Raw genomic sequence first — 24,728 nt, 5'->3', positions numbered from 1 at the left:
TGTATTGATACCTATCTTAGCTCCGTTTGAATAAAGTGCCAGTGATAAATTGCAAAATGTGATAATGTTATTACTTATTACATATTATTAATATATTATTATTATTCAATATTCATACTGCAATCTGCAGTACCAGATTTAGTGACATACTAATAATTTTTCAATTTGGTGGAAGATAAGCTAAACATAATTCATAATACATTAAATTTAAAATAAAAAACGAGGTAATTTTTAATACAAAAAATAAGTTTATAAAATATAAATTTATTATATTGATGAATATAGGAATAAAATTATTTAAATAAAAAAAAAATTATGGTTTTTTTTTTTTATATAACAATATTTATTTTGAATTTCATATTTTAATGCTTATTATTTTTGAAAGTACTTTTATGTATAAAAATAAAATTCGATTGAATTTAATAAAATAAAATAAAATAATTAGTTGCATATATTTAGATGTTAAAGTTTAAATGAGCGGAGTATAGTGAGCACACCATCTTGTGTGGTTTTATATTGATAATAATGAAATTTTATTAAAAAAAAAGATTATTAAAATGTGATAATGATATTTTGTTTACCTTAATTAGTAAAACACCGTGAAGCACATGCTAGATATAGCGTGCATGCATTGAGTAAAATTATGGTTTAATATATTATGTTGTACTTATTACGTTTTTTACGTTTCGAATTTCCAATGCTGATTTCAGTAATTTGTGAATAGTTTAAAAAAATGTGTATTATTTTAATATACAATCAATGGGTGATAGGTTTATTATTAGATAGCTTTTTATTCACCAACATATCTCTCCCCCACCTTTGTAGACTATCACTGCAAATGTCAGTAATTTACTCTTATGATAAATCTCCTCATGTATGGTAACTTATTTATCTGGGTACTTAAACTGTACGAAGTTAGACTTAAGTCCTTTTAAATTCGTTGAAGTACATAAATAGGTAGATATTCTCTAAAAGATTTAAAGAAAATGTTGCAGTTCAATTTTTGATTAAGTATTGGATACGTATATTTTAATAATATTATAATATATTTGCTTGAGTAAGCTCATTTATTAGTTATTACAGGATATCACCGAGCTGTTCGAGATTGTCAACAATAACATTTAGCCTAATGTGTACCTACTAATTATTTTATGAGTATATTTATTTTTGTTATCCATACCTTTAGGCGTATTCATTAACTTCGCGTGCAGGAACAGCTGTGTTGATGACGACGCTTCAAAGTGCGTGAGAGTGTGTTGGAAAGAATTAATTTCGTGTAGTACCTTTAGTCCGACGATGGTAGTAATACGAATAGAAAATAATAATAGTAACCAAAGTCCAGGTTTTAATGGAGAATTCATTTTTTAGTGCTCAATGCATTCTAGGTAGATAATTTACTTTATTTATTACAGATACTTAAAATGTGATTTTTTATTTAGCACTTTTAGCATTTTCAAATAATTTTATTAATTTTAGAGTATATTCACATTGTACCATCTTTTAGTAAAATATTGAAATTGTTTTCATAATATACGTGCCAAATGTCAATAGTTCTGTTCAAAATTGAGATAACGCATTTATCTATACCACATAGGAATTCAAATAAATAAATACTAATGGGTCAGTTGTAGGCTTGTAGCTACATTTTGACCCCGTTTATTTTGAGTTTATACTATTTTTTTGTTATATGTTGTTCGGCATTTTGTTTTATTATAGTTATATTAGTTAAGAACACGAGTGTTAAAAACACAGAAAGTTAAACATTCGTTATTTTTGTGCAAGTGTAACACAAAAAAAAAAAAAATCCGAGTACCTTTAAAATGGTACTTTTGAAATGATATTATTTAGGGTACTTTTGGTTATTTTTAGTGTTTTAGAGGGAATTTAAATCTGGACACAGTTATTAATGACAATATTAATTATGCATTTCGGTAGGCTCCTGGCAGCTCATGTACGTCACCGCTGTGGCTACAGTTCACAACTATCATCATCGGGCACTATCTCGGATTTGCTTCACTCTGCGCAGCACACAGTAATATCATACAATCATGATCATAATAATAACTTTGAGTATACATGAAAAATATCTATACATAGAATATAATATATTTTATTATACTGCATCATAAGGTGTCGAGTACCTATAACTAAAATCGCACACGTCATAATGTAATATTATCAAAATGTCCTTCCGTTTACAAAATAGTTGGGATAAAATACACAACGCAACATAAATTATAGTAATCATATTGTGTTGCGTAAACATTGCAGGCCGTTTCTCGGGGTAGGTATAAGGATACTGGTTAGTTTAGAGATACCTATATACGGTGTGATCGATCACAATAATAACAATATTTATGAAAATCACGAGATCGTCTTAAAATCATCGTAATGTGGTAATTATTCGGACACGCAGCAATCGTGTAATCATACCCACTGTATATAAGTCATGATAGTTATAAGCTTATAACTATCATCTGCTACCGCCTATATAATAGTAGTATAGCACCATCGCAGTATAATCTAGTACACAGTGATATTATAGTTGTATAGTCGGTAGCCGTACATTATAAAAACAAATATGAAACAATAATATAACATAATGTAGACAACTGTATAGGTAGGTAGTTTACTTTTTTTTCCAATCGTATTATTATTATGATGCTGTGCGCCCAGAGATCGTGATACGAATCCGATGGCCAGTTTTAGTATATATTATCGTTTTACGACGATGTGTGTTTTTTTCCGCAATCCCGCCCACTCGTATAATATCAATGGATCTTCCTGCACCAGAGAACCGTTTTGAAAATATAAAATCGCCACCACATAATATAATATGTATAATAATACTTGGATAATAATCATATATTATGATATATTATGCAACACACTGTATACTATTATTTGCTTATCGACTGTGCTGCGTATCGTGCGCTTTAGTTTCACGCTTTTCCCGTATAATCATAATCACACTTCCGAGGGACATCAGGTCGTGTGTTACTTAATACTTTTAATCAAATTGGTCCGTTACAAAATTTCCCACGCAGACGAAAATAATATTCATCTTATCGCTATTGTGTGTATACAGTTGACCGCAGGTATACGTACTATGATAATATTATAGGCGTGTTTACAACGGGCAATCTGATTTTTTTTTTGGGTATACAAACAACACACGTACACAATAATACTGTGATTTAACATTATCACACCATTTATGGACGCTGTGTACTTGTATAAATAATAAATATAAATATAATATAAACGTTGTATTTTTTTTTTTTTTTACTCTTACCGGTTTTTATAATTTACGCCTTTTCGATAAAGAATATTATATGTATACTACACAATGGTTTGAACTCCATTTGAACGATGATTTTTAAAATGTACACACAATTTTTTGTATGTATAGGTAGATTGTCACGTGAATTGATGCGTAGAAAAATAAACGTTTTTAGATCATTAGTATAATATATAGATTAAATAACAATATTGAAACATTGACTTGCGATTAGCGATTGTGAAATAAACAAATAATATAGTAAATTGTACATATTATACATATTATTACATAATATCATAGAACATTATCATTAACTATATGCAAACATAATTAATATGAAAATTAAAAATTACTATTTATAAATAATTAGGTATACATGATTTATCAGGATTTGAGTCATTGTCGTTTCAAACATTTTGTATCTATTGTTTTTATTTATTCATTATAGGTGTTGTATGTGTTATAAATTAACAATTTTATTGTACCTAATGAAATTTTATACTATAGCATATTATGATTATTTTATTTTTAATTCAAACTGTGGAAGTACACTAATTTTATAAAAATATAAAATAGGATTTTGGAAAAAAAATTAAATATTTTTTAATTATTATAGTTTTTTTTAATTTTCATCCTATTTTAAATGACTGCATTATTATACATTTTAGATTTCATATTTCGATATACAATATTTATTTATGCATAGGCGTGATGGTTGTTATAGATATTCTGGAAAATGTTGTTTATTATTTCACTCATCAAAATAAAGATTTGTAAGATAAAAATTATAAAACATCATAAAATCAATAGTTTCTTGTACCTATTTAAATTTTAAATACATTTATTGTACAATTCAATATAGTGTTTAATGTAAGGCCTTTTTATTAAATCCGATTGAAATCAACAATATTTTCACAAATTTGTATAATATGATCATATTTTGTTGTTCTTGAAAACGCATTGTGTATAATTTTGCATAAAATTATATTTGAACAACTCAAGGACATTTCACCTGTTCTGAAAGAGTCTATAAATTTAAAATAGTTTAAAAAATATAATATTTTTCCTTTTTCATTAAACATTTTTAAAATTTATGAACGAACTGACTATATCTTGACATAAATTAATATAACGCTGATTGCGACATGGATAAGCACTATAATTGGATAAGAAAAAATATATAAACACGGACTGCTGCAATTAGGATGATAATTAAATGAATTTTATCACGACTGCAAATATTATTCGTCTATTACAACCACAATGTGTCTGAGTACACTCCAGTGGAATTACTAAGTGGGCAACAATTCGTTGTTTTAATTGTAACAGAGAAAAATTGACTTGAATTTTTTTTTCAAGAATAAAATGAATAGTGGCGAATCGTCCAAAATCTCGTTTTTAGAGGAAAATGGCTACAGTCCCATTTTTATACCACCCAATAAGAAATTATTCGGACACCATACCTGTGTGACTATAATACGTGTACGGTTTGAGTTTGTGCGGTGGCAAACAGGAAGTGCGTATTATTAAGGAGGGTTCTACACGTCTATTCCGAGAATTGTCTTATTGTTATAATTTATAAATGATGTTACTATCTTCTTGTATATTTTGCCATTCATGTTATATTTTACTGTGCACTGTAACTGCGCATGCATCGTGGCCATTTTATCAAATATCACTCCGTAACAAGGTTTCTTTTTAACACCCTAACTCTACACATCATAAGTTTTTTTTAACACTTTAACTCCAGACATGGTTTTTTTATTTTTAACGTTTAAATATAATATATTATGTTATTAAAGTTAAATAAAATAATATTATATAGGTAATACTGAAAACAGCATAGTCTGAAACATGTATAACTAACATTTATCAATTATTTTAAATCAAAGTAGCAATAACTAAAAACAAATTAACTAATAATAATACAATATACAATATACACAAATACATACATACAAAAACAACAAACAAAATCGTTGTAAGTATAAAATTAAATGTAATACAATTATAATTTAAATTAAAGTTTAATATTATTAAATAAAGCTAAACTTTTTACAAAATTATATCTATCAATTTAGTTGTCGTTGTATAATTTCAATTTTTTTAATTTATACATTGCATATTACTTTTTTGTTCGGTTTTACTTATCTTACTATTTCTATTTTCATGATTAGCTATGGCTTTGCGAATATAATAATTTAATTTCTGCAGCATGGTTTTACACCGATAACTATAGCGATATCTTATTAATTTTATGGCATGCGGACTTTTTAGTGTTAAAAATATTTTTAGAATGCGGTGTGTCCATATTTTATATTTGTATTTACCTAAATGTTTTAAAAACTTTTAATTGATCATTTAGACATAATTATAATGTAGGTATTTATAATGTGTTTTGTTATATTATTTTTTGGCTAATGGATTTTGTATTGTCGGGGAATATTTTATTGATAGGTATTTAATGTGTGCACCAATCGTTATAGAATTAAATAAACTACCGGCTTTATCCTTTATCCAAAAATGTGTAGGTTTTATTTGGTACAATAATCACCGATTCAACAAATCTATATAGGGGCTGTAAACAATGGTCTTAATGCCGTGCTAGTTTCCTCCAATGATCGGCTCTTAAAACATATTATAACAATAATAATAAGGGGTGACAAAATGGGTAGGTACCTGTAACATTACGCTCTTTTTGTGGGTATATAATAATATAAGAATTTGTAAATAGTATGAAATTCATTATATCGTTATAAACTATTATAAATACATAATATTAAATTGATATAAATCATTAAATACTCATTAGATTGATTTAATAAGCCATTAAATACATATTAAATCGATTGCAGTTCGAAATCACACGGACACTACACTGATGGCTGATATACTTTATGTATTATGATTATTTTGGGTCAAGATTAAAGCAAGGGAGCGAACACGTCAATCAAGAATAATACATATAGGTAGGTATAGAATTTTAATACACACACGTATATTATAAAAATGTATATTAGTTATATTGTTACATATACATTTATAATGCAACAATATAATATAACTAAAATGGTGAAGTCCTATTGGATTTATAGGGTGCGAATAAAACTCTCACACAACTATAATATGGTAAGATTAAAATTTAAACCTAGGTACCTATATAAAGAAAAAACAAACTCCGCACCTATTGTTCGAATCGTAATTTTCGTGTTCAACAGCTATAATACAATGTAGAATATAATACATCATACACGGAAATGGAGGAGGTGCAAATTGCACTTGATACAATTACCTATATATTATATTATTATGCACCATCAGTAACAGGAGCAGTGCAACAACAACAAAAATTATTTTTATATTCCTATACTTATATACCTATTACTCCGATTTTCCATAATAATTTTTTTAATAACGACGCAATACGAGCGTAGATTGTCAGTACATTTTATTATTACATCGACGAGGAAGTCCTTGAAGGGCTCGGTTGATTTTCGATTTCGCGTATACGAAGTATCGGCTGTGAATTGGCCTACATGTTGATCGACCAACGGTCGGTGCGACGTAATAAACATAAACTGATAACGTGCACCAATTGTCCAACCGTTATCAATTATAGCGTAATGCAGCGCAGCAAGCATTATGCAATCCTGCCTGCGCGTTTGTCCTTGATTTAGTTGTTTTTTTTTTTTATTATTATTTAATACTCACGGGCTATGACATCGATTTCCATGTGAAGATAACAAAGGCATATAACGAGTTTTTTCTTCTCTCCAATAATATAAGCACGTCAACTTACTACAGGTCACGTTATTGGAATACAACTCTTTGTACATTTTAATGAGACCGTTAAAACGGGGACACTTAGCGAGCATCGTAAAAATCGACTAGTTCGACAAATCCTTTTTTTATACATACATATAATATCTATAATATACCTTATGCGTGATTTATAATTTGGAATACCTACTCATATACGTAGGTATTATATATACGTCCTACTGTTTATATTGCAGGTACTATAGAGCTATCTACTGAGTTCAAATAGGTACCTATCTGTATTTCGTACAAAAAAACAAACCAATAATACGCATTAATGGCTTAAATTATAATATACCCGAAAAAAGAAAATCATAACTTTTTTCTTTACACATAAAACGATTTTATGTTTGTTATAGTAATTGCAATAATCTCTGGGGACTATAATATCCAATTAGTATCTTATTTTGGACACGATGTATTCCTTGAGATACCGGAAGTATTTATTTAGTTTCATTTTTAAATATTTTTATAGAACAAGTAATATAATGTAATAGCTATAGAGTAGCAGGATTTTCGTTTTGAATCATAAATATGGAATATTTTTTGTTTTGTTCATATGTATAGGATAGGTTACAGAAATACAATAAGAAACTTTAATAACTATTTATATTTTTTATCTCTCTCTTTCTCTCTATCTCTCTCTTTCTATGTATATTAACTTATTTATTTGAAAGCTACTATGCCGGTTTTTATGGAAATTTCATAGATTGTTTTTAGAAATATCAGAAAAGTTTAGGTAGTAGTTTGAATCACATTAGACTTGTTCGTATCTAATTCTCCCCCATACATGTGGTAGCCTATTTCGGTCGAAGAAGTTCACAATGCGAGGTATACACCGACGTCGATTAGTCCGGGAACTAAGTCTTAAGTCTTTTAATATTATTAAAAACAAGATACAATTATATAATATAGAACTGTATTTTATATTTGTGTATTTGATATTATATAAACATAATAATATAATATTCTAAAGTTGAAATACTATGCAACAAAACTATGCAGGATGCAACATTGCATTATTATATTTTGAAATTGCAATTTCAAAAAAAAAAACTGAAGCCACTGAAGCTTCTTTTTTATTGTGGTATTTGATTTTGTGTACCTGTATTGCTATTAAAATATAAATTAACATGAAAAAATTTGTGGGTGCTAATTTCAAAATTTGGAGTGCTAAGCACACCCAAGCTCCCCCTGCAAATTCAGTCTAATTTCTATGCCAAGGTAACATTTTATCTAATATTTGAAAGGAAAATCTATATAAATAGGACAATTATAGGATGTGGATACGATGGTCATTGGTCAATAACTATTTTGAGCGGGTGACATCGATCAGTGGTTACTTATAGTATATTTTAACTGTATAAGTTAACCTAACGTTGGTGTATTGCCGTATTGGTATAATAGAACGCCACTAATAGTGAAAATATTTATAATATTAAAATAATCAAACATATCAAACATAGAACTTTAAGGTAGGTAGTAAAGTATACAAATACAATATATTATAACTTGAGTAATGAGTAGGTACATTGAATCATTTAAAAAAATATATAATTGATTTTGTTATGTCGAACATGTTTTTTTATGTTTTTTCATATTATTAAGACATTATAGTAATAGTATGCTTTAGAGCATGTATTACAATAAAATGTAAAAAGTCTAGGTTGATAAATTAAAAAAAAAAAAATCATATAAAAACGTTTTTGAACTAAACAAGAATAATGTTATATAGCCTGAGATGTCAAGTATAGGTAATAGCATTGATTGTAAAATATATATATATATATATATATATTATACAATCAATGGTAATAATTATATCTTTATTATAGACTATAGGGCATAGGCTTATGTTTTTATAATAAACAACTTAAATCGTTAGTGTACCTACCTATGATAAACATTCATAGTAAAAACGTTGTACCTACGTTGTAGCATTCAAGCTATAAAAAATTAATTGTATATAAATATTAATTATATGGTTAATACCTATTTGTAATAAAACTTATAAATAATATGCGCAATGTGCACATCCTTTTAAACATGTTTTCGAATAATTGTGGGATTCCATTAGACAGCTGAAGGAATGGCATAAGGCAAAGTAAAAACGTATTTAAATTAAATAAAATATTTTAATTTTTAAAAAATATTTAATATAAGTAAGTAGGTACATCTATCTAAAATCAGTTCAGTCAGTCTAGTGATAATACATTTTTCATTGATGTAATCCAACTATTAAAAAATGTGAAAATATCAATATTAAATTAGTCTTCTAAGTAGGTAACAAATTATCAACTATACCAAGTGACAAGTGTTCAAGTAGGTATATTAATTTACAATAAATTTTTTTCAATATTTTTTTTTATATATCAGTTAAATATACTTATTTTCATAACGTCTTTCACTTGCCCGGCTAGCTCAGTCGGTAGAGCACGAGACTCTTAATCTCGGGGTCGTGGGTTCGAGCCCCACGTTGGGCGTAAGAAATTTTTACAAAATTTTGGTTTTAGATAAATGTAATTATTTAATTAATAATTAAGCTTTAAAACTGTTTACTATTTTTATTTTATAACATCACCAACTTCCATTATAAATATACAACTTACGAGAGTATATTTTAATTTATTTAATTCATCAGAGAGGACCAGTAAGTAGTAGGTACTCTCACATAAGTCAAAGTTGTTGTTAGGTATGACCATTGATTAAATATACATATTATGTATATTTAACCAATGGTATGATGAATTTGAAAAAGAACAAAACGACGATAGTAATTTATTTATAATTATTTATAATTTATGATATTAATACGAGTAATTAAGTAATTAAATATACCTATGCACATGTTTTTATTTAAATTCTGCATTTATTTATTAATTATTACGCTTGCTGTAAATATTATATTTGATGATAAATGATCACACAGAAATCATTGCTGCACTAATACATTATGCGTATACCTAGTATTACCATAATATAACATTCATCGCAAAAAACATATCGTTAAGTATCGATCAATTTTATTTTTCTCATTTACATTCGGTGCACTATACCATTATGGTACGATTTGAAAAGGTGTAAGATTAATAATATAATAATATACTATATAGAATTTAATATGATGAATCGCTATAATACGCAGCGTGCAATTTTATTGTTATTTCAAACGCTTTAGCGAAAAAAAAATATACAATCCGCCGATGACCGTTAAAACCATTAAAACATATTTATAGCACACGTTAGATATGCATAGGTATAAGTACTTGCGTGCATACACATTTTAATACACACTATAATACCCTATAATATTTCAAAGAGAGAAGTGAAATTTGTTTCTGTATAAAAACGCAATATTTTAAAATCAAAAGAATCGTATAAGTGCGCAAGGGACACGAGTCGCATGACGTTTTTAATTGATCGTTCTGTATGATTACGCAGCCACGCTAGTATATATAATATAAATGTCATCAAAACGGGTCGTTGAACTATTACTTATATTACATAGTAAGCTTACTGAACAAAAGTAATAATCCTTTTATTTAGTCATTTAAGTAACCGCGAATATAATAATAATATGTAGTATGGGTCCGAGTTACAAACACTGCCATGCACGCGGCAAAATTGCGCGATTGAATGGATTATAATATTAATTACATATATATAAAAATATAAGTACGTGTAACATAAAATTGGATTTTGAAAGACAAATTTAATAATAATAATACAGAGTATAAGGATTTTGTATATGATTCTGCATATAATACTAATACGAAATACGCGCAATCATGTACTTCGGGTTAGGTACTCAAAAAAAAGGAAATATACCTTGGACCTATAAATATTATTTTGGTCATCCAAGAAAACTCTTAAATCTCTGTAAAATGTTGAATATTTTACTCTGACATTCACATTATATTGTCGTATCCATTCAAACGTATAACAATATTAACATTTATCAGTGTACACACGAACGTACAGTTACTATACTTTTTATACCACCGTGTTTCGCCCTTTTCCACTCGCCGCCATGCAGTGACGTGCGAGTATAGCTTAAACTCTAAAGAAATATATTTTTAGCAGCCGCCAGCCTTCGTCCTGTTTTATCGATTGCAGCAAACTGCAGTTTGTGTCCCACATTCGCATCAACATTGCAGTTATATGCGCGTATACCGCGCGTTAAAGGTCAAGGCGGTCGAGGTTGAACACGAGACCTTCGCCGGGGTTGTGACGTGCTCGTATACGCCGACCTTGGGGTGGTGCGCTCTTTGTCTTGTGCTGAATATTACAATATACAGGATGATCCAGCGGGTATGTTCGGTGTGCTCATCATTCCGTTTTTCTTTTGATGATTGCATAATATACTTGAGTTATTTATCGAATCCGTCCTATACATGGTGATACAAGAGCCTTTTTAAATTATTTAACTAAGAATCGTTTTCATTGGTGCAGTATGTTGTTACTTGTGAAGTAGATAAGTTTGTATACATCGGTGCACATAAATCGAAATTCAAACGAGTATAGCTTGTGAATTATTACACTTTATGCAATAGTAGTCCACACCCTACGGTAATAAATAAGACTTAACGATTCGGGGTCTAAATCATTATAGCAATGATTTGAAAGTTGCCATTTTATATTATATTTTATTATATAATACCGATATCAATAATTTTCAAAAGTTGTACGAGAGTATAAAAACATCAAATATATATTTATTTTATAATTGATTTAATACCATTATTATAATAAGGATTATTATCCTCAACTTGTACACACGGTTTTACAACTAAAAACTACTATATAGTTACAATTATTATGATTTAGATGTTATAACAATCATTAAAAAAAAAAATCAACTGCTTAACTTTTTACAGAGAAAATAAGTGGTTCTCAATGTTCTTATATGCAAAGATATACGTTTTTATCGTTACATAGTAGTTTTCTAAAAAAAGAGTATCTGGAACCGCGGTATTTAACTATATTTTAGTGTACTATAAAGTTCTAATAATCAGAGTTTTAATATTAATGCATTATTAACCCATATTTTATAATTTACTATCAAATTGTAGAGAAATGAAATAAAAAACATATAAAACCCAACGTGTTTACCAACGTAACCTAACCCAACGGTGCGGCTTCAATAGAATACCACTATGAACTTAATACAAATACGAAAAAACAAAACACGATCGAGTGGTTTTTATAAAAAATATAATACGAGAGTCAAGGGATAAATGGCGTGTGAGTATGCTCAGTGAATCACCCTGTATATAATGCATAATACGATGATTGTATATGCGCACTATTTACGTCGTACATGTACAAATAACAAAAAGAGACGGATAATGCGCAGAGACCCGAGCGAGTGAGTGACGACTGCGGGGGATCCAGGGAGAGCGTAAGAGAGAGAGGGAGAGAACCACAGTCGTTAAATTTATCGCCTGCATGCATAATAATGATAATATATGTAATTTATAATGCCTGCTGCAAGTACAATATACCGTATAGGTGCATTATCCAGCAATATATATTGGGCAACAACGATACGACGAATGCGTTTGTGTTTGGTCGTGATGCAAGTGTTCAGGGGAGTCCTTGACGGAAGACACAAGACTACTGTAGTTGTAGAGTGCAATTTATTTTTTTTTTTCATATTTCTACGCATGCGTTTCGTTATTACCATATAGTACTATTAGTGCAGCAGTAGTTTTAGATTAGATGCAGCTGCACACTTAGCCTCGGGGGCCCGCCGCAAGAGCCCAGCGAGTCGGATTGTAATGATTGCAGTGCGCGCGATTGTTGCGCGTGCGCGTGAAAAGGATAATATATATAACATGTAGATATATAGGTACCGCGTTGCAGTGTGCAGTTTTTCAAGGTCGGTGCTAACACGTGACCGATCTTAATTTATTTATGCGACGACCTGACAACGGGCCTGGAGGGCAAATGTAATAATACAATAATAATAACATTATTATTAATATTAGGTGCCTTTATATCTGCTGCTGTATAATAGTACCTATAATAACACATTACACGTGTATATATATCTTACTGCAGTCGATTAGTTTTTTTTTTGTCCACTATACGGTGCATTCGTCCTGATGCATTCGTATGGATGATAATGTATAATATTGTTTGTTACCAAGGTATATATTGAATTATCATTTATAGAGCGTGTTATTATGCATTTGTATACTGTAAGCGAGTAGATATTATATCGTCGAGAATAATCGCGCAGATATTGATATTCCGTAGTTGTTAAGTTGCATGCCAAACTTTAACATATTATATTATGCACTCCGATACCAACATTATTATACTATCAATGTGTTTATGTCGTCCGTATATTTTTATAATGGAAACGCTGCTGAAAAACACTCGCGTACTTATGATGTTTTCGTATATACTCATTTGGCTCTTGTTAATTATGTTTTTGTCTTTTATGAATATCTAATGGCACAGAGATATAGTTTATATTAAATTATTGTAATATCGGTTGACTGTAGTTTATAAGTGAGATAATAATTATACCGAAATAAGTTGATGTGCTAAAATGAAACGATAAAAGCTCCTTATTTTGAGTTCATGTAAATAATATTATGACGATTAGAGCTAAGATTTATATGCAATACAAATTATAAGAAATACAATAAAACTTATTTGAGTGATTACCAAAGAATAGCGGAACATAATTTTGTTTAAAAATAGATCAGAAGTAAGAAATCCGATATTATTTTTAATGTGTTCTAAATCATTTCCTCTAAGTTTGCCGTCAAATATGTCCTTAGAATTTTTAATGGATTTGAATATTCTTCTTCAAAGGTGGAAAGGTATATATATTTATACTGTGTAGTATTTAAATATTATCATCAGCGTGTATGGTATGATATTTTGCATTTCCATTACTTTCTTTTAAATATACATCGCAAGTCACAAAACATAAATTTTCGTGTTTATAGTAAAAATATGTAATATAGTTATTGAAGGTATATCGCATATACATTAAACTTAATATATACTCAAATATTCGAAATAAAAATAATCATTAGAATCAATGTTTCAGTTTTTTTTTTTTTGTAGTAGATATAAAAAACCAAATTTGTAAAAAGACGTTGTAAAAAAGAAATCATACCAACGCATATCACAAATCATTAACAACTGTCCTTAATTATTATAATGATAATTAATTATATAAATTTACCACACATAAGTTAAAATTTTAAAATTAATTTTCTATCTAGTAAAATAAAGTGTAGGTACTAACGCCTAACACATTAGGCAATATACGAGTAGACAAAATAATATATAATATTATTATGCGAACCACGATATTATCCATTTGTAAGGGAATCGTTTGAATAACGTTGATTGTCGATATGAATTTTTTTAGGACATTTTGCGTAAGTATGCTTAACTATATCCCGATTAGTAATTCTATTTTTCCTTTTATTAAATTCGAATGATTTAGGCTAGACTAGTAGTTGAGTCTTGTTGAACGCACACATTTTTTTGGGCGACAAAATATGTCCACGACATAATTCGTACCCATGCGCTTATACATTATAATTATTACTACCTAACCTATTATACTCTAAAAATTTATATATATACATTTATTCCGGTTTTATCTTCGACATTTTAGAAAGTGCACGAATGCGGTTTTTTTTGTTTATTAATTTTTTTTTTCGTATAGGGCGATGGGTCGTTATTATGTATGCGTTTTATTTTTTATTTTGTTCCCGTTAAATATTATATTATGCCCACGCACATATCATCACTGCACATCAGCGGCCGTATCCACCATTTCACTTATTTTCGCTGCCACGATATAATAATATATAATGAGTATACTTAATATAATTTACTGCGGTGCAAAATTTCATTTAAGATTTTTATCATTCAGTTATTGATAGCAATGTACCTAAATATTATGTAATATTACTATACATAATTCGTGCATGCCTCATTTTTTTCAAATTCTGATTTTTGAAATTTTTAAGTATACCTAGACTCTAGAGTCTAGAGATCATTTTCTCAAATTCTTGAGATTTTTTTGTGTTATTAAAGGAGTGGACTGAGATGATCCAAAATTCTGTTTTATTTTTCAAATAAAACCTCGTTTTTTTTATTGTAAATTATTATGTGATTAATTTCAAATTCGAACAAGCATTTTTATAGTTAAATGATTTTAAAGAATATAAAATAGATGTAATACCAAATATAGTATTTAATACAATATACACTTGGACTGACTTCATAAATTACAAATATTGATAGATTCATATAGATGTTTAAAAATGTTAAATTACCATAACCCCTATATTTTCTAAGAATATTGTTCTTAATACACAAAGTTAAATAATTGAAAAATTACTCGTTTGAATTTTAATTGAGATACTTACAGTTTTTAATTTTAAGCACTAATATATATTATGCTGCGATACATATATTATAACAATTAAACTGCATATTACATAAATAAATACGCTAATGTTTAGTTGTATAAGCAATTAACCATAGGTAGTTGAAATAGTTGAATACAATTTTAAGAATAAAAGTGCAAATATGTTTCTGTCTTTAGCGAGATTCAAACCACGAAATATAATTACCTGTTTATTAAAGTAAATTAAATCGACTCAAAAGAAGATGAATGTTCGTTATAAGTCTAACGCAGTGATACGCAATTCAAATGTGAAAAAGAGACGCTCTTCTAATCTAGCTTTCTAGTAACACTGACTCCATACAGCACGGGAAGAGGGACGTAATCAGCTCACAGAGAGCTTATTTAGTCGAACCGTCTTTTTAGATAAACGATGCCTATACAGACGTACAAGTGGTTATAAATTTTTAAACGCATTTGAGCACAATTTGTATGTTATCGTGGCAACCTGTGAAAAATACGTTTGCAAAAATCGGCGTTTTAACAAAATCAAGTGACGTTAAAACCGTCATCAAAACTTAAAAATAATAAATACATTAATTAATATAGAGCGATATCAAATTATGTGATTATTTAAGATTATAGATATATATATAGATTATATTATTTAAGAAATTTAAGATTAGTGAAAATTTAAAAATAAGAAACGAATTATAATCATATCAAAAAGCTAAATCGTATTGTTCGACTACCTACATGTAACCATGACGTAGTTGTAATATTATACTACATAATATATAAATGTACCTTAAATTTAAGTAACGCCATGCAGAGATGGCCGCCACTGTTCCTAAAATAACCTCTAGATGCACAGCAGGCACCGCAATTATTAATAATAAATAATAATATTATAGAATATCATAGTAAGTTTAGCGTATGTTTTCATTCGTTTTACTGTATCCTGATTATAATATTATTATACTATATACTATACATAGTGTACATTTATATAATTCAAATCATATAATATTTGCGTTTTCACGATTAATGCAGATGTGTTAGGTCATCGAAACAATACTTGCGTGTATATATATATACATTGCTTACCCATAAACGGAACTACTAGCCAGTAAAATACATAATATTATAATATAGGTACGTTGAATAATAATTAACGATTTGTCGCATCGGATGACTGTAGGTACATCAGGACGGTCGTAGAATACAGTCGTATTACAATATATCACGACGGTCATTTGGGGTTATACAATGTTCGGCGTGTCAATAACGAACGTACCATATTATTATGGGCATAAATGATTTGATATAATGTCGATCGCATATATATAATTAAATATATTCATAAACCATAACAAACCATGGTACAAGTATATATTCTTTTTATTTCGGTTCTATACCATATTGTGTGTATAATAAACTCGAGTGAAATTATAATTGATACAGTTTAATTCGTTGCATTGAGCAGAGAAGAGGTTATTATATTGTGACACTCCTGGGCTGTTAGACGCGGAGAAGGGATGACAACATTTCCATTTTATTCATTATATTATATTATAGTCTTTCGGGAGTTTTGGAGGGCATTTAATTGTAAGTACAATATTATAGTCTATTATAAACGTAATAAGGCTTTTATAATTTACGCGCGTATACAAGACTACAACGTGCGCGTCATGCCGGCTCGACGTAGTCTAACTGCTAATGATTGAATTTTATCCGGTGCAAATGATGTTATCGTAAATCGAAGTTACCAAAAAAATATTTCACTTCGGTTTACGTGATATCAAAAACGTGGATAAAAATATCGCATGAAACGAATTATGTTGTATTCTGCAAGAGGACTATCGAAATAATATATTATGTTCCAGCAGATATATATACATAGATGATAGAGTTCTAGAAATCGGTGTGCCTAACACCCTCGGCCAGCGAGTTCCCTCTCCTCTGACGATTTGCGTGCGCTTAGAGACTTAACCCCGCGCGGTAGATGGGCAGACGACAAGCTGACGGCAAAACGGTACCTATATATATGCATAATATACACTTGTGTGTGTGGTGTAAGTATATACCTATCGCGCGTGTAGGAGTGGCACTGCGCTTTCTCTTGGGCCGTCTCATACGGGTTTTTTCGTCGAGTGTTTATTCGATTTTTTTTTCGTCCGCCGCCGACAGTGCTGTATCGCAGTCGTACGCGCGTGCGGCACCATTTATATCGTACCGCGGTTGGGACGGTCTATCGGTCGGTCCGTGGATCGCGGCGCTCGAGCGCCGGAACACGTTTTCCAACAACGCCACGTTGACCTTTTGGCCGGCATTAAACGGGCGATCGCCGTCCAGTCGGGTCGAAATAATCACGATTTACCGACGTCGTCGACGACGATCGCCGACCGACTGCTGACCGTACGACGAAAAAAAATCGGTTGTCCGGGCAAAACCGCGAGAGAAAATATTAATAACACGAACGCATCTCTCGGCGGTGCTGCTGTATCGACTAAAGACTTGCAGGAGGGAAGGATATATATATATTATATATCGTTATTGACCAGAGCTGTACACAATATAACGTTAATTCATCGTAAAAACAAAACACGGCAAAACATCAAATTATAAAAACGATAATACGCGTGCCTTGTGATCGAATATCGCATGTGCTCGAATGATGGTGTTAGAAATGCCATTTACGAGTATTATTGATGTATTATTGATGCTCGAAATAATATTGTCTGATAGTCTATAACAGGCGATAGAGCAAACTTATTTAATTTAGATTGATTTCAAAACGATCCGGTGCTTATATAAAGTGTTACTAAAATTAAAGAAAATTTAAAACTAAACGGAAAATAATATTCAAAGATCTTTTTCATCCATGAAAAGAAATACTTACATTTGAACATTTTGAATATAACTATATTAACTATATTTAAATTGGCAAAGGCCTAATTCTAAGGCTATAGTGGGAAATGGGTTAGGTATTAGGTTATTATATTATGTGTTTTATTTGAAATTAAACTGATGTGAATTTCTCTATAACTCGAATACTACTGCACGTTTCAAATTCGTAGTAGATTCAAGTCTTAAAAAATCTATTTATTAAATGTATATTTACATTAATAAATTACGTATACTACATTAGATATTATATATTATATATGTACAACATCGGGTCACATGTTTAAACATCGACTTTGACACATTCTATGTGTATCTACTGTTTGTTGTTGTTGTTTTTAATTTATTTTATATTGTATAGGTATCGTTTTTATTTTTTAAGGTTTATTGGTCTAGATCAAGTTACCTACATCGCGTAGTCGATGTTATATTCAAAATCTCTGGTATGGCGTTGTCAGGTAGAAAAAATTACTGAAAGGTAGGACTTGTACATATATTATATTATATTATACTTGATCACGTTATCGTACGTGTACTTCGTATTACATTTTTTTTAATCTCATCACCAGGATTCTTGATCGTTAAATTAGATAATATTTTTTGTTATATGTATCATACTTCAAAACTATATACATTGGTAACATTGAGTCAGATATTGTGGAAGTCCTCCTGGACGTTTGATCGAGTGATATGTTTTTTACTATTAAATTATAAAGTTTAATATACCTATATAAATAGATAATGTAAATATTCTATTTGGAAAACTACAGTACAACAGTCTGACAATCTGATGAACGCGGTAGGTATGCATTTTTTAAAGGGAGGGGATGTCTCCCTGTCAATGGTTATCTCCATTTTTCGAAAACCAAAAAGAAAATTACGATTATATTTTTAAAATATTCATTTCATCATCACTGAATCAATTTAAGACTAGCTAACTTTAGAATAAGACTCTGAACTTTTTCACTTCAGAGAAAATGTTTTTTTTTTTCATTATTGTGACACTATATACCCATATAATTATAATAGGTACTATTATTATACAACACACTATTATAATAATTATAAATTTTATACTATATCCATATAATCCGATGAAATTAACTTTCATTGAAACGGATTCCATACGGTATGAATTCGTTAATAGTATCTTGTCTGAATTCTCAGAACAATTAACCTTGTGAAAACATTTATTTGCTTTCAAAACTTTTTCAAATTTTTTTTAAAGGGAATTTAAATCATGAATACTATAATACTACCACGTGGCATGTATAAAATTAGTTCTCGATTCCTATTATGAATATGGTATATTATTTTATATGTAATGTATTAATAATTGATAATAAAAAGTTAATTTTAATTCTGGTATTATAATTATTATTTAATTTATGTAAATATATAATACAACTTATGAAAAAATAAAATGAATAAGTTTATCGAATTTCACTATATTATTTTCTACATCATATTATATCGTGGGCATTTGTTGCATAATTTAAGCGTACGTACTCGTACTCATCACTCAATTCCGAGATAACTATAATGTAGAAAGACGACCGTCGCTAAAAAGATGTACCTACACCAACATGTTAACGATGCATAACACAAAGAATTTTACGTTCAGAAAAATAATCTATTTTATATTTAATAAATATCAGTTGACCCGTTATCAAATTGAAAAGTAAGAATATTATCTAAGGCAACGTGGACCTTTTTAGTAATATTTTAATTTTAAAACAAGTATACGAGCGTTTTGAAATATTGTTAGTTAAAAATGGAGGCTTCCGATCGTACAATTTTTAATGTAACTTTGTTAGTAAGACGCAGATAACACGAGTGGCATCAATATCTTGTAAGTCGTATTTTATATGTAGGTATATAGGTACATTGGCACGGGGAATCAGTTATTAGAATAATTATTATATAGGACGTAAATATATCGAACCTATCAAACACTCAAACAGAGATTTAACTATTATATTATTTTATTATTATGATTACGATAGGATAATAATTATTACAAACCGCTGCATGATTGATATTGTGTCGCACCGTGTATAGAAATTTAAATAAATAGATAACATCGAAACTCGTCGTTATGTCATTTGTCATCATAATCAATTCATATATAATATACGTAGGTACATATTATATAATATGTATTTAGTACTTAGTATAATATTAGTACCTAAACAATAATATAGTATAGGGATCTCTTCAAATCTTTTGTTTTTTAAGTTAGTCGACTAAATAGTATGAATACTAATTATTTTCAGGAAATTAGTAAAATGTTTTTTTTTTTTTTTTGGAAAATATTATGGTTGGATATAACAATAAAATAATTTTTCTTAACATTTAACTCATTAGTTATTGGGTACATAGGAACATATACTACTCCTTCCCCAATGATTTCTGATTAAGATGTCAAAACGTTTGTCGAATTCTGCCCGCTACAAAAAAAAATAAATAAATAAATAAAAAAAAAGTTGGGGGCTAAAAAATGAAATCACTTAATTATTTAAAAATAATTAAGAGCGCTAAGAAAACGTATTCCTAGTGACTTAATATACAACTAAAATAAGAACGACGTTAATTTTAAATAAATTAACCTAAATCGGCAAGTGTGTATATAGTGTATACTCAAGTACTCAATCGACCCGCCGCTACTGTTGCTGAGCGTGTAAAATTTCATATCATAAAATGCTATAAGAACTGATTACCATTTTTATACACGTTATTTAAAAGAAAAGGTGCGTCCAAAAGTAAAAAAAAATACTTTGATATGCAAACATATGCATCATAAAATTATACAGGTTTGCCTTTGTCGTTATATGAAACAAATTTTTTTCTTACTGGCCTTTCGTACGATTGTGCAAACCAAGTACGTAATTTATGCGAATTCTAGATGTTTCTTACTCTAGTTATACACTCTTGGTTCCAAAGTACCACAGATGTAATTGCACACAATAATTATTAATTATTACGTTATTATATTATTATATTATAGCCCTTACAGCTTATTTTGTAAAGTTTACAATATTATATTATATTTATTATAAGGTGTAGTTAGTTCCGTTGTTGCATGGAAATGATTATTAGTACTTAGAACTTCAATGTAATAAGTAATTTTGTTTTTTTTTTTTAATTTCAAATATTTCTCATAATTTTTGTAATAAATAATCAAAATCCTCATCCTAGCTGAAACATTTGTCTCTATACTGTAACATACTTACACATATTACTACCTATATATTATTATTATTATTATTTAAATATCCATGTTATTAATGTTGAAAAATTTTAAAATTTTAATTTCAATTTATACAGTACTTATACATAATATGATTGATTATTGAATTTATTTCAATAGTTTTTACCCCAAAAATACTCACTTCAATATTAATTGGTTTTAACATTTTTTTTTATGTAAAAAAAAAAATTAATGTTTAGGTATTACTTAATATTATAGTTAGATATGATTAGGTATAATGGTATATTGTACATAGAAAAACAAATGTGTTTACTGTTTATAGATTATCACCTAAAATGTCCACTTATACCTACAAATAAAATTGCGCGTCAGATAATAATATTTTAATATTCATAGAAATTCTGTTTTGAATAAGCGTTTATCGTTTTCCTCTTTAAACTGCCGCGCTGACCGCTAAACGGGAAAACAGTAATGGGTTAAAGGGTTAAATATATTATACGAGCCGTGCAATAATAGTATAAAACAACATTATTTAGCGATTATTAGCGTTCTATATGTATTGGCGCACAATGTGAGACGTGTATCACATAGTGGCCAAAAAATCGCGCGATTTGTTTTTTTTACTTTTCGTACTACAACAATATTTTGCAAGTACGTAATCGCCATACGTTCATTTACATTATAAATTATATTGTACTATTATACTATTTGTACTAAATGCGAGTACATGAAAACAATATGCTAGTTTACGAAAATGTCAGCCGGCGTTTCCGTATAAAAAACGACCGGCTCGTGTTTGAGTGATCAATGTCCTTGAATTTGTTTTCGTGTGAATTCGGTAAAGCACGATTCCGTACGATTTTGTTCAAACAATAGATTGTCAAAAAGGCCCCAAAAACAACACGATTGCGTACGATTGTCTGTGCAATGTTGCCATTTAATATTGTCAATTCGTGTAAAAAAAATTTTAAAATTTTAAAAATGTAAAAAAAAAATTATATAATACTTGTTAAATATTTTGTACGTCACAATTTAATATTTAAAGTCAATTCGTTGTTTAAATTATAAAAAAAATATATATAAAAAAACTGTAAAATTTCTGTAAAAATCTAAAAAAAAAAAAATTATAATTTAATTCCTTGGTATTTGTTACAAATACTTAATAAATATTTTATTATATTTTTATGAATCAAATATTTTTTGTATTCGTTAATTGTGTGGTCTAAACGTTGTTTGTCGGCTAATGCCATTTTATTGAAACGCCCTTTAGATGCTGATATAATTTTGGTGCAGGTCTCTTCTTGAGTTTCCTTCAGAACTGATATAACCAAATGAATAGAAGGGTGTGGATTATGAAATTGCGCATTGTATGTCCTATGGAAACTCTCCGATCCATTCGTTGTACTAACAACAATACAAATATATAAGAAAACAGGTTAGGTTATAGTATCTATACTATGTTACTAATTACTATGTATAGTTATTTAGTATTACCGTGGATTTTCTGATGGCTCTTGAGCCCAAATTTTTGGCGGAAATAGACAATCATCTTCTACGTACGTATTTAATAAATAATCAGAAAATAAGCATCCTATATCTATATTTGGACATATTGATACAAGTTCAACGAATGCATTTTCAATCTCATGTGGTGGTAGGAATGGCAACCCGAAAAATAGTTTCAACCATTTTCCTAACTCGTCGTCGTTAGTAAATGCTGTACGGAGTTGCTGCACGGAATTTATCTGTAAAGTTAATACGTTTAATATTATAATTTTATAATGTATATATTTATAATATATTTTAACTATAATTACTTTTCGCCACCAACACTGTCCTAAATGGAATCGACATGCTTGAATTTCAATACTTGGGAATACTTCTCGACATGCTTCATGGGCGCTTATTTCAAAATCTAAATGTATTTTGCGAATAACAAGTTTTTTGAAAATAAGTTTTTCACACAAATCTTGAAGATACAACCACATGTCAATATAGGTTGATTTAGATTTTTCTGGCAAGAAAAAATAAGCCACGGGTATATAAAAGCCATTTCGCAAACAATTAATTGTATAGAGCTGAATATAATATTTTGGTGCATAATTAAAAGTACCATCGGCAAAAAAATCTGATGAATCAACCATACAATTTAGATTTTGTTCTGTAGTAATACAAACGAATAATTTGTTATCGGGCACAAAAACAAATTGGTCACCTTTAAATTTAAGTACATCATTATTATCCATACTTTTAAGTTGTTCAATCGACTCTATTAGAGATTTAGGAAAATCCGGATATATTTATCGTCGTTTGTCGTACATGGCTTTTCTGATTGACCGGATATCCCTATGTTCAATTTCTGAATGTACACTATTTACGAGTTCTGTTCGAATTATTTTTATAGGTCGAACAGAAATAGAACCACTTGCTTTGCGTTTACAGTTTTCTCTTATAGTTTGTCTTTCAATACTTTGGACTGAATTTTCACTATGATTATGTTCATTTGTCATTTCGTGGAGTAAATTTCCATTTGTTACAATGCTACAGTAGCACGACTTTTGTATACACAACCATTTTTTAAGACCATCTTTTCGTGTTCGTATAAGCCGATATTTATACAAATTAAGTAACGCAAGTGGTTTTCCTTTTTCAGAAATAATAAACTTCACTTCATTATTGACTTCCATATTATTGACTAAATTAATAAAATTGTATTTGTTTAACGCACCGCACTTTAACACTACACAAAATCACAAAGTTGTCGACTGGTGACTTAGTAAAATGTATAACGTACAACGGTAAACGGGGATACCTAATTAAGATAAGATATGATATGATACATCAAAAAGTTATTTGATAGGTATATATCACTGTTGTACATCAAGTTTATAAATGTTACTAAACAGACAACTGGATTTACAGTCCGATTTTTTATAAATAGAGTTAGATTGTGGTAAATTGACAGTGCTATTTTTCGCTGGAATCAGTAAGTTCACCTAGTACGCCGGGCGCCGGCTCCGGCATACTGTACTTGGAAGAACAAGGCGGCCGGCTGGCAAAATATAACCGTTTGTTTGGACCCTTACTTATAGTTAAGTATACGTGAAAACGCCGTGGAATAC

At 29.1% G+C, this 24,728-nt stretch overlaps 1 non-coding gene and 1 pseudogene across 1 annotated transcript; one reads left to right on the top strand and one right to left on the bottom strand.

Annotated features, from left to right (window-relative positions):
- Positions 1-9,512: 9,512 nt before the first annotated feature.
- On the top strand, positions 9,513-9,585 carry Trnak-cuu (transfer RNA lysine (anticodon CUU)). Its single transcript has one exon. It is a non-coding gene; the product is annotated as a tRNA-Lys (tRNA).
- Positions 9,586-22,751: 13,166 nt separating this feature from the next.
- Positions 22,752-24,116, bottom strand: LOC126555826 (uncharacterized; annotated as a pseudogene).
- Between the last annotated feature and the right edge of the window lie 612 nt (positions 24,117-24,728).

This window comes from Aphis gossypii, chromosome 1 (assembly GCF_020184175.1).
Source record: "Aphis gossypii isolate Hap1 chromosome 1, ASM2018417v2, whole genome shotgun sequence".
Lineage (NCBI taxonomy): Eukaryota > Metazoa > Arthropoda > Insecta > Hemiptera > Aphididae > Aphis > Aphis gossypii.
This window is presented reverse-complemented; position numbering and strand designations above follow the sequence as displayed.